This window comes from Pelobates fuscus, chromosome 13, assembly GCF_036172605.1.
Source record: "Pelobates fuscus isolate aPelFus1 chromosome 13, aPelFus1.pri, whole genome shotgun sequence".
Classification (NCBI taxonomy): Eukaryota; Metazoa; Chordata; class Amphibia; order Anura; family Pelobatidae; genus Pelobates; species Pelobates fuscus.
Genome location: NC_086329.1, coordinates 82,502,719 through 82,516,062, shown reverse-complemented (window position 1 = coordinate 82,516,062; position 13,344 = coordinate 82,502,719). Strand labels below are relative to the sequence as shown.

Genomic DNA, 13,344 nt, shown 5'->3' with positions numbered 1-13,344 from the left:
GAATAAAAAGAAACCTACAGATTATGAGAACGAACTACTACTATAGGGGTAATAGGGCGGATAAGATTCTTACTAATAAAGTGAAGAATCAACAAAAAAATAAACTAATTACAAAAATAAAACAGGGAAACGATACTATACTGGATCCTAAGAAAATTGGAATGGTATTTAGAGATTATTATTATAATTTATATAACTTACCGACGATATCATCCCAAGAGGATATAAATAATTACCTCCAGAGTATTCATATCCCTAGACTTAACGAGCTACAATTAGAGCAATTAAACGCAGAGATATCTTTGCAAGAAGTCCTGGATTCAATAGATTCCATGAAAAAAAATAAGGCCCCAGGCCCAGACGGGTTTACGGATTCTTTTTTTAAAATATATAGGGACAGACTGGCCCCGGGGATGGCGGAATGTTATAATTTAGCGATTAATACCGGCAAATTACCTAAGGAAATGCTGGAGGCAAATATTACTCCTATTCTAAAAAATAACAAAAATCCAGAAGAAATAACGAACTATCGACCTATTGCCTTATTAAATAATGATTATAAAATGTATGCCTCAATTATTGCCAATAGAATTAAGAATATAATTTCTTTCCTGATTGCGGAGGATCAGGTAGGCTTTATACCAGGCAGGATGTCCTCAAATCATATCAGGAGGATATTAAATATATTTACTAAAATCCATGAGAATAAAACCCCTTTCTTAGTGATGGCCTTAGATGGAGAAAAGGCATTCGACAGGGTCGGTTGGAATTTTATGAATTCAACACTAAAAGCGTTTGGATTTGCTGGCCAGATCATATCAGCGATAATGGCCTGCTATTCTTCACCATCTAGTAGGATAGTAGGAGGGGGGATTAAGTCGGAGTGGTTCACGCTATCAAATGGCACACGCCAAGGCTGCCCTCTCTCTCCACTATTATACATTCTAACGGCGGAACCTTTAGCATACGAAATACGCAACAACACGGATATAACTGGGTTTTAAAAAGGGGATAAGGATTTTAAGATAAGTCAATATGCTGATGATACTTTGATAACGTTAACCAATCCCAGCAAGTCAGTTCCAGTTGCCATGCAGGTAATTGAAAGATATAGTTTCCTGTCAAATTATAAACTTAACGTGCAAAAAACAATGGTATTATCCTTCTATATGGAGGGAAGAGAATTACAACAGTTAAAAGAACATTTTTCCTTCAAATGGGAAAAAAAGGGATTTGTATATCTTGGAATTAATATAGTGAAGGATCCAGAGAACACAATGAAGGCCAATATAATTCCCCTTATTAGAGAATGTACTCATTCTCTGAAACAATGGAACGCCCTGCAGTTATCATGGTGGGGAAGGGTTAATTTTATTAAGGCATATGTCTTCCCCAAGTTTATATACTTATTGAGGATGATTCCTTTACAGATTCACCCCCAACGACTTAGACTTGTGAATAAACTATTCAGGGATTATATCTGGTCTGACAAGAAACCCAGAATTGGCCAGGATCTTTTATATTTGAAGTATAAGGAAGGAGGGATCGGTTTTCAAAACATTTTTTTGTATCACCAAGCGTCACAGTTGATGCATACTCTGCCTTTAATTAGGCGGTATCCGTGCCCACAAGATTGGTTCAAAATAGAAGGGGCAGATATTACAGATCCATACAATAATATCAGATTAATGTGGCCGACAAGAAAGAACAGTAGAAATAAAAACATAAGCTGTAGGACGGATAATCTGATAACTAGATCGCTCTTAAAGTTTTGGCTACATCTTAAAAAACTTTTAGACCTGAAAGATAAAATCTTACCAGCGCTTACTTTTAAAAATGTAGACATATGGATGGAAAATATGGATACGTCCGAATGGACTACATTTGGAGTAAAAAAATTAGCGGATCTTTTAGTAGATGGGAAGATTATGCCCTTTGCTGAGATACGCAGAATATATGGTATTTCGTTCTCACAATCGTTTAATTATATTAGAATCAAAAGTTTTTTGCAAAGCACCCTTGGAAGAAATATGTGCTCTTTCTCATTATCTAAATTAAATGTGTTGATAGATTCAGAGAAAAATACTAAATTACTAACGAGATGCGTTGAGATTATAAAAATGATAAAAAGACTGGTTTACCCTATAGCGAAAAGCAAATGGGAAAGAGATTTGGCAATAAAAGTCGATATAAAGGAATGGTATAAGGCTTTACAATCAGTTTACTCCACGATACACTGTCTAAATATCAGGGAAGCACATTTTAAAATACTTAATAGATGGTATATGACTCCTAATAAGATTCAGAAATTCACAAAAGAGGGGACATCTAAATGCTGGAGATGTGGAAATGAGGGAGCAAATGAACTACATATATGGTGGGACTGTGCACCAATTAAGGAAGCTTGGGTTCAACTAATGGATCACATAAATATATTTTTGGACTTGAACCATTCTTGGACCCCAGAAAATTTGCTCTTACATCTGAATCTACCGCAATTAACTAAAGATAAGAGAGATCTTCTGATTCAGGCCTTGATGGCCTTTAAAATGGCCATCGCCAAAAATTGGAAGGGGACAATAGTAGATCCATGGCCACAAATCAAAGCATCCATTATTGTTCAATGTAAAATGGAAAGGGGAATAGCCTCTAATCTAAGTATTAATATCAGACAATATGAGATCTGGGATGATTGGCTAAAGGTCCTTGAGAATTAAATGCTGAAATATAAACACTGTGCTGTAATTAATCGGTAATTTCTGATTGGCAATCTCTGAAAGAGAGGAAATATAATCTAATCTTATGTAATTTGAGGGTAGAGCTGAATGAATAGGGAAGGGTGGTCAACTTTGTTATATGTTTATGAGTCTCTATGTATGTCTTTATTTATTGTATTTGTTTGTATGATATGCATGACATGTATGCAATGTATGATATGCTTATATGTGATGTTTATATAAAAGAAAAACTAATAATACATAAATTTATAAAAAAAAAAAAAAGGACTGGCAGAGGGTGGATGGCAGAGGGTGATGGGGTGGCTGGGGTGGCAGAGGGTGGAACAGACGGTTACTCACCTGACTCTCTGGCCACCTCTCACAGAGAGGCAGTGAGTGAGAGTATGTATGTCAGCGAGTGTGTGTCTCAGTCAGTCAGTCAGCGAGCGAGTGTGTGTGTGTCTGTCAGCCAGCAAGTGTGTGTGTGTGTCTGTCAGCCAGCAAGTGTGTGTGTGTGTCTGTCAGCCAGCGAGTGTGTGTGTGTCAGCGAATAAGTGACATGAGGGGGCGGCAAAATGGATCTTTGTCTAGGATGTCAGAAATCCTTGCACTGGCCCTGCATGTAGGCTCTAAAACTTACCTTTAATCCAATGCCTGGTCAGTCTCTTGGGAGCAGACACTCCGCCCTAGAAAAGATGACTGTTGTACAATCCAGTGGTTCCCATAGAAGAGTACTGGGGAGAGGGGCACAAGGGAAAACTGGAAAAATTCTCAAACTATTCAGCTCTTTTTGATATTCTAGTTAACATTTGCAATTTTCTTATCATTTCTCCAATATTCCGCTATAGCGAATTAACCCATGAATCTTTACAATATATAAGGCAAACTTACTAATACAAAGTCCTTTCCATTTCCGCTGGGAGTTCTGATTACTGAGTTACTTACGGAAAATCGTCCTTGATCAGTTTATGAAAGGATTGTTGGGGCAGTGGAGTTCCTTCCAAGATAACTTTCCTAGTGTAAAGAGCAAGGCATGTCAATGAAGGTTTTTAATGATTCAAAAAGGTTTTACTAAATAAATAGTTTCATTAATCACCACAAAAACGGTTGCACCCGTGTATCACTTTCATACTGAAGTCTTCACGTTCTATTTATTATAATCAGCAGCTTACACACAAAGGAGGAAATCTTGGCACAAGGATTTACACTGCTGGAGTCTGCAAGTCTATACTGAATTATAAAAACAACCGAGACGTAACAACACATTGGTTGGGACTATAATAACTCAAAGCTGCACTGTCATGCCATTCCCCAATCGCTCCTCTTCTCTTCCTCGCTCAGGATCTGTTCTTTTTTTCCAAACTGATCTAGTTTTCTTTAACCCCTTAAGGACCAAACTTCTGGAATAAAAGGGAATCATGACATGTCATGTGTCCTTAAGGGGTTAAAGGAACACTATAGTCACCTAAATTACTTTAGCTAAATAAAGCAGTTTTAGTGTATAGATCATTCCCCTGCAATTTCACTGCTCAATTCACTGTCATTTAGGAGTTAAATCACTTTGTTTCTGTTTATGCAGCCCTAGCCACACCTCCCCTGGCTATGATTGACAGAGCCTGCATGAAAAGAAAACTGGTTTCACTTTCAAACAGATGTAATTTACCTTAAATAATTGTATCTCGATCTCTAAATTGAACTTTAATCACATACAGGAGGATCTTGCAGGGTCTAGCAAGCTATTAACATAGCAGGGGATAAGAAAATCTTAATTAAACAGAACTTGCAATAAAGAAAGCCTAAATAGGGCTCTCTTTACAGGAAGTGTTTATGGAAGGCTGTGCAAGTCACATGCAGGGAGGTGTGACCAGGGCCGGACTGGCCCACCGGGATACCGGGAATTTTCCCGGTGGGCCGCTGCACTTGGGGCTGGCAAGAAGCCCTTATGTTCTATTTAAATAATTTTTCCCTTGGACTGTGACAGCTTCTGTCAGTCCGAGGGAATTCAGGGGGGCAGGTGCTGGGGGCTGCAGAGGGGGGCCGGTGGCTGCAGAGGGGGGCCGGTGTGGCCACATTAACGCTGCTGATAGCAGGAGGGAGCACGGAGTCTCCCTTCCTGATTCCCACACCGTGGCCTGTCATGTTAACTCCGCCCCTGCATGTAAGCCCCGCCCCTGTTTGGAAGCTCCGCCTCCCGCACTCAAGCAGGGAGGCCTCCTGCAGGAAGAAGCCTGGATACGGCACCCCAGAGATAACTTTATCTCCCACAGCTTCCAGTGCCAGGTAGGGTTTATATACTGTGTAGTGAGTGTCAGTGAGCTGTGTGAGGGGGGTATTGATGGACTGATGGGGGGTGATGAAGGTGTGAAGGAGTGGGGTTATTGTTGGAGGGAGGGAGGGTGTATTAATGGAGTGGGTATTAATGGTTATTGTTGGAGGGAGGGGGTATAATGGAGTGGGGTTATTGTTGGAGGGAGGGTGTATTAAGGTAGTGTGGTTATTGTGGGAGGGAGGGGGGTATTAATGGAGTGGGGTTATTGTTGGAGGGAGGGGGGTATTAATGGAGTGGGGTTATTGTTGGAGGGAGGGAGTATAATGGAGTGGGGTTATTGTTGGAGGGAGGGTGTATTAAGGTAGTGTGGTTATTGTGGGAGGGAGGGGGGTATTAATGGAGTGGGGTTATTGTTGGAGGGAGGGGGGTATTAATGGAGTGGGGTTATTGTTGGAGGGAGGGAGTATAATGGAGTGGGGTTATTGTTGGAGGGAGGGTGTATTAAGGTAGTGTGGTTATTGTGGGAGGGAGGGGGGTATTAATGGAGTGGGGTTATTGTTGGAGGGAGGGAGGAAGGGGGGTATTAATGGAGTGGGGTTATTGTTGGAGGGAGGGGGTATTAATGGAGTGGGGTTATTGTTGGAGGGAGGGAGGGGGTATTAATGGTTATTGTTGGAGGGAGGGGGTATAATGGAGTGGGGTTATTGTTGGAGGGAGGGGGTATAAGGGAGTGGGGTTATTGTTGGAGGGAGGGTGTATTAAGGTAGTGTGGTTATTGTGGGAGGGAGGGGGGTATTAATGGAGTGGGGTTATTGTTGGAGGGAGGGGGGTATTAATGGAGTGGGGTTATTGTTGGAGGGAGGGAGTATAATGGAGTGGGGTTATTGTTGGAGGGAGGGTGTATTAAGGTAGTGTGGTTATTGTGGGAGGGAGGGGGGTATTAATGGAGTGGGGTTATTGTTGGAGGGAGGGGGGTATTAATGGAGTGGGGTTATTGTTGGAGGGAGGGAGTATAATGGAGTGGGGTTATTGTTGGAGGGAGGGTGTATTAGGTAGTGTGGTTATTGTGGGAGGGAGGGGGGTATTAATGAAGTGGGGTTATTGTTGGAGGGAGGGGGGTATTAATGGAGTGGGGTTATTGTTGGAGGGAGGGAGTATAATGGAGTGGGGTTATTGTTGGAGGGAGGGTGTATTAAGGTAGTGTGGTTATTGTGGGAGGGAGGGGGGTATTAATGGAGTGGGGTTATTGTTGGAGGGAGGGGGGTATTAATGGAGTGGGGTTATTGTTGGAGGGAGGGAGGAAGGGGGGTATTAATGGAGTGGGGTTATTGTTGGAGGGAGGGAGGGAGGGGGTATTAATGGAGTGGGGTTATTGTTGGAGGGAGGGGGTATTAATGGAGTGGGGTTATTGTTGGAGGGAGGGAGGGGGTATTAGTGGAGTGGGGTTATTGTTGGAGGGAGGGAGGGGGTATTAATGGAGTGGGGTTATTGAGGGAGGGGGTATTAATGGAGTGGGGTTATTGTTGGAGGGAGGGAGGGGGTATTAATGGAGTGGGGTTATTGTTGGAGGGAGGGAGGGGGTATTAATGGAGTGGGGTTATTGTTGGAGGGAGGGAGGGGGTATTAATGGAGTGGGGTTATTGTTGGAGGGAGGGGGTATTAATGGAGTGGGGTTATTGTTGGAGGGAGGGGGTATAATGGAGTGGGGTTATTGTTGGAGGGAGGGGGTATAATGGAGTGGGGTTATTGTTGGAGGGAGGGAGGGGGTATTAATCGAGTGGGGTTATTGTTGGAGGGAGGGGGGTATTAATGGAGTGGGGTTATTGTTGGAGGGAGGGGGTATTAATGGAGTGGGGTTATTGTTGGAGGGAGGGGGTATTAATGGAGTGGGGTTATTGTTGGAGGGAGGGAGGGGGTATTAATGGAGTGGGGTTATTGTGGGAGGGAGGGAGGGGGTATTGATGAAGTGAGTGGGGTGATAAACAGCGAGGGGGAGTGATTGATCACTCCATCAATATCCCCCCTCACACTATCAATACCCCCTCCTTCACTTCATTGATGGAATGAGGGGTGGGGGGGTGATGATGGTGTGAAGGAGGAGGTATTGATGGTGTGAGGGAGGGGGGTATTGATGGAGTGGGGTTATTGACGGAGTGAGGGAGGGGTGATGATGGTGTGAAGGAGGAGGTATTGATGGTGTGAGGGAGGGGGGTATTGATGGTGGGTATTGATGGGTATTGATTGAGTAAGAGGGGGTAATAATGTTGTAAGGGAAGGAGGGGGGTGATGGTAAGGGATTAAATACATTTTATTAGCTGTATCTCGCAAGATCCCGTCAGAGCGTTGCCATGGTAACCTGTGGCAAAGCTCTGATTGGCCAGATCTCATGACACATGGGCTGATGATCGCTATATATATATGTGCAGCTGCGGGCCCCTAGCAGACCGCATCTGTATGTTACAGCTCTTTGCTTAGAGTGAGCAAAGAGCTGTAACATACAGATGCTGGGCCCCCTCTGAAGCAGGGAGGGGAGGGGGGGGGGGGGGGAATAACATGTATTACATTTAATGTGTGTGTGGGGGGTAATTTGCACAACATGCATACACTAGTAAAACACACACTCTTCATTTATTACACACACACTCTGCATTTATTACACTAACACACACACTCTGCATTCACTACACTAGCACACACACTCTGCATTCACTACACTAGCACACACACTCTGCATTCACTACACTAGCACACACACTCTGCATTCACTACACTAGCACACACACTCTGCATTCACTACACTAGCACACACACTCTGCATTCACTACACTAGCACACATACTCTGCATTCATTACACTAACACACTCTGCATTCACTACACTAACACACACACTCTGCATTCACTACACTAACACACACACTCTGCATTCACTACACTAACACACACACTCTGCATTCACTACATTAACACACACACTCTGCATTCACTACATTAACACACACACTCTGCATTCACTACATTAACACACACACTCTGCATTCACTACACTGACACACACTCTGCATTCACTACACTGACACACACTCTGCATTCACTACACTGACACACACTCTGCATTCACTACACTGACACACACTCTGCATTCACTACACTGACACACACTCTGCATTCACTATACACACAGTATCCACTACACAAACATCCTGCATTAACTGTACACACACTACATCCACCACACATTCAAACACTCTGCATTCACTATACACAGACACTGCGTCTAATACACTACATCCACTACAGACACTACATCCATTAAACACATTGCACCTAGTACACACACTACACCACTGTACACACACTACATCCACTACACAAACACACACTCTGCATTCACTGCACAAACAGTATCTAATACACACAAACACTACATCCATTACACACATTCTAATTCACTTCCACTATACACACCACATTCAGTCCTGCATCATTGTCAGCGGACTAGGTAGGAGACCTGTGGGCGGACTTGTGGGCGGGCCAGGGTGGCCCAGACCTTGTGCTTTGTCAGGGGCCCCAAAATTTCTGATGGCAGCCCTGCTGCCATTGAAACTCTCCGGCCAGGCAGACTGGAGCGGCCTCGCAACCAGTGACAAACAGAGCAAGCTGCCAGCCACCTCCTGGTGTCAGGTCCTCAGTCACTAACCAAGGGTCTGACATAATCTGCCCTAAGGAGATGTAGGTGGTCGCGAGGCCCCAGGCAGCGCGAGGCCTGAGGCGGCCGCCTAAAATGCCTAATTAGAGAGCTGTCTCTGACCACAGTCTAGCACCTGGCATTAAAACCGTGATTTTATTAAAGCAGGAGTGCAAGGCAAGATTGAACTGTATGTATGTGTGTGTGTATATATATATATATATATATATATATATATTGCACAAGGACTTATGGGGCTGGCATACATTTTTTTCCAGGGCTGCTTTGAATTCCCAGTCCGGCCCTGGGTGTGACTAGGGTTCATAAACAAAGGGATTTAACTCCTAAATGGCAGAGGATTGAGCAGTGAGGCTGCAGGGGCATGTTCTATACACCAAAACTGCTTCATTAAGCTAAAGTTGTTCAGGTGACTATAGTGTCCCTTTAAAACATAATTAAACATAGTTATAAGAGCTTCCAAATCACACACAGAAGAGAAAATAGCACAGCCAGTAACCCCTATCTGTCTCTGTCTCAGTATATTAACCCCTGTCTCTCTCTGTCTCAGTATATTAACCCCTGTCTCTCTCTGTCTCAGTATATTAACCCCTATCTGTCTCTCTCTGTCTCAGTATATTAACCCCTATCTGTCTCTCTCTGTCTCAGTATATTAACCCCTATCTGTCTCTCTCTGTCTCAGTATATTAACCCCTATCTGTCTCTCTCTGTCTCAGTATATTAACCCCTATCTGTCTCTCTGTCTCAGTATATTAACCCCTATCTGTCTCTCTGTCTCAGTATATTAACCCCTGTCTCTCTCTGTCTCAGTATATTAACCCCTGTCTCTCTCTGTCTCAGTATATTAACCCCTATCTGTCTCTCTCTGTCTCAGTATATTAACCCCTATCTGTCTCTCTGTCTCAGTATATTAACCCCTATCTGTCTCTCTGTCTCAGTATATTAACCCCTATCTGTCTCTCTGTCTCAGTATATTAACCCCTATCTGTCTCTCTGTCTCAGTATATTAACCCCTATCTGTCTCTCTGTCTCAGTATATTAACCCCTGTCTCAGTATATTAACCCCTATCTGTCTCTCTGTCTCAGTATATTAACCCCTATCTGTCTCAGTATATTAACCCCTATCTGTCTCTGTCTCAGTATATTAACCCTTATCTGTCTCTCTGTCTCAGTATATTAACCCTTATCTGTCTCTCTGTCTCAGTATATTAACCCCTATCTGTCTCTTTGTCTCAGTATATTAACCCCTATCTGTCTCTCTGCATCAGTATATTAACCCCTATCTGTCTCTCTCTGTCTCAGTATATTAACCCCTATCTGTCTCTCTCTGTCTCAGTATATTAACCCCTATCTGTCTCAGTATATTAACCCCTGTCTCTCTCTGTCTCAGTATATTAACCCCTGTCTCTCTCTGTCTCAGTATATTAACCCCTATCTGTCTCTCTCTGTCTCAGTATATTAACCCCTATCTGTCTCTCTCTGTCTCAGTATATTAACCCCTATCTGTCTCTCTGTCTCAGTATATTAACCCCTATCTGTCTCTCTGTCTCAGTATATTAACCCCTATCTGTCTCTCTGTCTCAGTATATTAACCCCTATCTGTCTCTCTGTCTCAGTATATTAACCCCTATCTGTCTCTCTGTCTCAGTATATTAACCCCTGTCTCAGTATATTAACCCCTATCTGTCTCTCTGTCTCAGTATATTAACCCCTATCTGTCTCAGTATATTAACCCCTATCTGTCTCTGTCTCAGTATATTAACCCTTATCTGTCTCTCTGTCTCAGTATATTAACCCCTATCTGTCTCTCTGTCTCAGTATATTAACCCCTATCTGTCTCTCTGTCTCAGTATATTAACCCCTATCTGTCTCTCTGCATCAGTATATTAACCCCTATCTGTCTCTCTGCATCAGTATATTAACCCCTATCTGTCTCTCTGCATCAGTATATTAACCCCTATCTGTCTCTCTGTCTCAGTATATTAACCCCTATCTGTCTCTCTGCATCAGTATATTAACCCCTATCTGTCTCTCTCTGTCTCAGTATATTAACCCCTATCTGTCTCTCTCTGTCTCAGTATATTAACCCCTATCTGTCTCTCTCTGTCTCAGTATATTAACCCCTATCTGTCTCTCTCTGTCTCAGTATATTAACCCCTATCTGTCTCTCTCTGTCTCAGTATATTAATCCCCTATCTGTCTCTCTGTCTCAGTATACTAACCCCTATCTGTCGCTCTGTCTCAGTATATTAACCCTTATCTGTCTCTCTGTCTCAGTATATTAACCCCTATCTGTCTCTCTGTCTCAGTATATTAACCCCTATCTGTCTCTCTGTCTCAGTATATTAACCCCTATCTTTCTCTCTGCATCAGTATATTAACCCCTGTCTGTCTCAGTATATTAACCCCTATCTGTCTCTCTCTGTCTCAGTATATTAACCCCTATCTGTCTCTCTCTGTCTCAGTATATTAACCCCTATCTGTCTCTCTCTGTCTCAGTATATTAACCCCTATCTGTCTCTCTCTGTCTCAGTATATTAACCCCTATCTGTCTCTCTCTGTCTCAGTATATTAACCCCTATCTGTCTCTCTCTGTCTCAGTATATTAACCCCTGTCTCTCTGTCTCAGTATATTAACCCCTATCTGTCTCTCTGTCTCAGTATATTAACCCTTATCTGTCTCAGTATATTAACCCCTATCTGTCTCTCTCTGTCTCAGTATATTAACCCCTGTCTCTCTGTCTCAGTATATTAACCCCTATCTGTCTCTCTGTCTCAGTATATTAACCCCTATCTGTCTCTCTGTCTCAGTATATTAACCCCTATCTGTCTCAGTATATTAACCCTTATCTGTCTCTCTGTCTCAGTATATTAACCCCTATCTGTCTCTCTGCATCAGTATATTAACCCCTATCTGTCTCTCTGTCTCAGTATATTAACCCCTATCTGTCTCTCTGCATCAGTATATTAACCCCTATCTGTCTCTCTGTCCCAGTATATTAACCCCTATCTGTCTCTCTGCATCAGTATATTAACCCCTGTCTCTCTCTGTCTCAGTATATTAACCCCTATCTTTCTCTCTCTCAGTATATTAACCCCTATCTGTCTCTCTCTGTCTCAGTATATTAACCCCTATCTGTCTCTCTCTGTCTCAGTATATTAACCCCTATCTGTCTCTCTCTGTCTCAGTATATTAACCCCTATCTGTCTCTCTCTGTCTCAGTATATTAACCCCTATCTGTCTCTCTCTGTCTCAGTATATTAACCCCTATCTGTCTCAGTATATTAACCCCTATCTGTCTCTCTGCATCAGTATATTAACCCCTATCTGTCTCTCTGCATCAGTATATTAACCCCTATCTGTCTCTCTGTCTCAGTATATTAACCCCTATCTGTCTCTCTGCATCAGTATATTAACCCCTATCTGTCTCTCTCTGTCTCAGTATATTAACCCCTATCTGTCTCTCTCTGTCTCAGTATATTAACCCCTATCTGTCTCTCTCTGTCTCAGTATATTAACCCCTATCTGTCTCTCTCTGTCTCAGTATATTAACCCCTATCTGTCTCTCTCTCAGTATATTAACCCCTATCTGTCTCTCTCTGTCTCAGTATATTAATCCCCTATCTGTCTCTCTGTCTCAGTATATTAACCCCTATCTGTCGCTCTGTCTCAGTATATTAACCCCTATCTGTCTCTCTCTGTCTCAGTATATTAATCCCCTATCTGTCTCTCTGTCTCAGTATATTAACCCCTATCTGTCGCTCTGTCTCAGTATATTAACCCCTATCTGTCGCTCTGTCTCAGTATATTAACCCCTATCTGTCTCTCTGTCTCAGTATATTAACCCCTATCTGCCTCTCTGTCTCAGTATATTAACCCCTATCTGTCTCTCTGTCTCAGTATATTAACCCCTATCTGTCTCTCTCTGTCTCAGTATATTAACCCCTATCTGTCTCTCTCTGTCTCAGTATATTAACCCCTATCTGTCTCTCTCTGTCTCAGTATATTAACCCCTATCTGTCACTCTCTGTCTCAGTATATTAACCCCTATCTGTCACTCTGTCTCAGTATATTAACCCCTATCTGTCTCTCTGTCTCAGTATATTAACCCCTATCTGTCTCTCTGTCTCAGTATATTAACCCCTATCTGTCTCTCTGTCTCAGTATATTAACCCCTATCTGTCTCTCTGTCTCAGTATATTAACCCCTATCTGTCTCTCTGTCTCAGTATATTAACCCCTATCTGTCTCTCTGTCTCAGTAAATTAACCCCTATCTGTCTCTCTGTCTCAGTATATTAACCCCTATCTGTCTCTCTCTGTCTCAGTATATTAACCCCTATCTATGTATCTCCTTGCCCACCTACTTGTGTCCCCCCCCCATCCCTCACTTACCTGATCTGATGGCTGATTACAGGCTGGAGCTGAACTTGCTGCCTGATAGAGTTCAGAGCTGCTCCCCCGCGGAATCAGAGAGTAGAGAGAGGGGGAGGTGATGTCACTTCCTATCCCTGCCTCTCTCCACACAGCGCCACCTACTGGCCGGCGCCGGTATTGCAGTGGAATTTCCATCAGCAGCGTCTGGGAAACCAGGGCAACCGTGCTAGGCATCCCGTCACCATAGCAACCAGGGAGGAGGTGAAATGCTGATGTC

At 43.0% G+C, this 13,344-nt stretch overlaps 1 long non-coding RNA gene across 1 annotated transcript in view; it reads right to left on the bottom strand.

Annotated features, from left to right (window-relative positions):
- The window catches only part of LOC134582550 (uncharacterized), a 447,686-nt gene extending 444,022 nt beyond the window's left edge, over window positions 1–3,664 (bottom strand). Inside the window, exon 1 of the long non-coding RNA XR_010086270.1 lies at window positions 3,609–3,664. This is a non-coding gene — a long non-coding RNA (uncharacterized LOC134582550). The remainder of the gene's footprint in view (window positions 1–3,608) is intronic.
- Window positions 3,665–13,344: the final 9,680 nt, after the last annotated feature.